Consider the following 1,990-nt stretch of genomic DNA (forward strand, 5'->3'; position numbering starts at 1 on the left):
CAACTCATTTTCTTCTAGACAAAATTATCTATCTTTTGTTATTATTCTTTCTGGCTGAAATAGTAATGTGTTACGTAGGCCTGTTTTTTCTGTTGGGCCAAAAGGCCGCTAATAGCCTAAGCAGTTTATTTGTATGGGAAAAAAACAAGTGCTTTATTTTTTGGGTGATGCCACCTCCTGTTGAGCTCTTCAACTGCAGGAGCAGAACTGGTGCTAGATTTCTGTGTCTATTAGTCCCCTTAGTTGGCCATTCTTGTTTAGGGCCAACCCATACACTTTATGGTGGTGACTCTGATAGCCAGAAAGAGCACTCTCAAGGCTGGTGAGAAGTATTGTGAAAACATTTGAACCTGCTTTTGGATGGGTTTATTGAAATTATGTTTGAATATTGATTACACCGAATGATGTTCTGAAAATTCACATCAAAGAGAATGAGGAAAGCATGCTGTGAATGAAGGCTGGGCAGAGGAGAAGCTGGGAACCCATCCAGATTTTTCTCACAGAAATCAAGCCTTCCTTGAAACAGATCCTGAATCAAAATGTTTGGTTGTCAAAGCACATTCCTCCTGAGAATGAGATGGACTGAGAGCTAAAGCGACTGAGATGAAAGAAGTGTAATGTAAGGTAACAAAAAGTCTTGTCTGCCTCCAGTAATTTCTACATCTTCTCCCTCCTGAAGTTTCCCCCACAGAGTACAATAAAGATGGTGACTTTGTCATCCTCACCCACCATGTCCATCACCTTATATTTCACCCATCTTATACTTCTCACCTTTCCCCAAATCAGGTAAAGACTTTCACATTTCCTGTCATTTATTCATGCCACTTATTTCCTGGCCTGAATTTCCTTTCTTTCCTTTACCTGGAAAACTTCTACTACAGTCAAGTTTCAGGAACGCAACTCAGGAATAGGGTAGTTAAATAGAGATAAACAAAACTACATATTTAGACTATTCTAATTTGGATCTCAAAAGTCTAAACTCAAAAAAGTGTCTGCTACATAGTATGAACTCAAGATGTGTTAGTAGTTTTTCCTTATGGCAGCACACGGCGGCAAGATGGTGGTGCAAATTTCCAAGGAGAGGAAGTTTGTCACCGATAATATCTTCAAAGCTGAACTGAATGGGTTTCTCACTCAGGAGCTGGCTGAAGATGGATACTATGGAGTTCTGAGTTACACCAGCCATGACAGAAATCATTATCCTGGTCACCAGTATGCAGAATGTTCCTGGTGAGAAGGGCCAGCAGATCTGCAAACTGACTGCTGTGGTTCAGAAAAGATCCAGCTTCCCTGAGGGCAGTGTAGAGCTTTATACTGAAAAGGTGGCCACAAGAGGTCTGTGTGCTATTGCCCAGGCAGAGTCTCTGTATTACAGATTCCTAGGAGGACTTGCTGTGTGGAGGAGGGCCTGCTGTGGTATGCTGCCGTTCATCATGGAATGTGGGGCTAAAGCCTGCATAGTCATGGTACTGGGAAACTCTGAGGATATAGCACTAAATCCATGAAGTTTGTGGATGGCCTGATGATCTGGGACTCTGTTAACCACTATGTTGACACTGCCATGTGCCACGTGCTACACAGTCAGGGTGTGCTGGGCATCAAAGTGAAGGTCATGCTGCCTTGGGACCCAAGTGGTAAGATTGGCCTTAAGAAGCCCTTTCCTGACCTTGTGAGCATTGTGGAACCCCCAAATGAGATAACACCCACCACTCCCATCGCTGAAGAGAAGGGTGGGAAGCTGGAGCTACTTACCATGCCCCAGCCAGTACTCCTAGCATAATAGGGTATCCTTGGCAGCTGGATCTGGAGTCTGGATGTTACTCTGTAAAGACCTTTAATAAAATAAAATATTTTTTAAAGACCTGTGGACTGACCAGACTGTACATTCAGTGTTCAGACTGAGGGTCATGTTGCTCCATGGGAGCGTTACTTTTTTTTTTTTTTTTTTTGCATCAGCTTTTATTTTTTTAACATCTTTATTGGAGTATAA

At 42.6% G+C, this 1,990-nt stretch overlaps 1 pseudogene; it reads left to right on the top strand.

Annotated features, from left to right (window-relative positions):
- The first annotated feature begins 1,057 nt into the window (after positions 1 to 1,057).
- On the top strand, positions 1,058 to 1,780 carry LOC137205687 (small ribosomal subunit protein uS3-like; annotated as a pseudogene).
- The last annotated feature ends 210 nt before the right edge of the window (positions 1,781 to 1,990 follow it).

The sequence above is a fragment of the Pseudorca crassidens genome, chromosome 14, assembly GCF_039906515.1.
Source record: "Pseudorca crassidens isolate mPseCra1 chromosome 14, mPseCra1.hap1, whole genome shotgun sequence".
NCBI lineage: Eukaryota > Metazoa > Chordata > Mammalia > Artiodactyla > Delphinidae > Pseudorca > Pseudorca crassidens.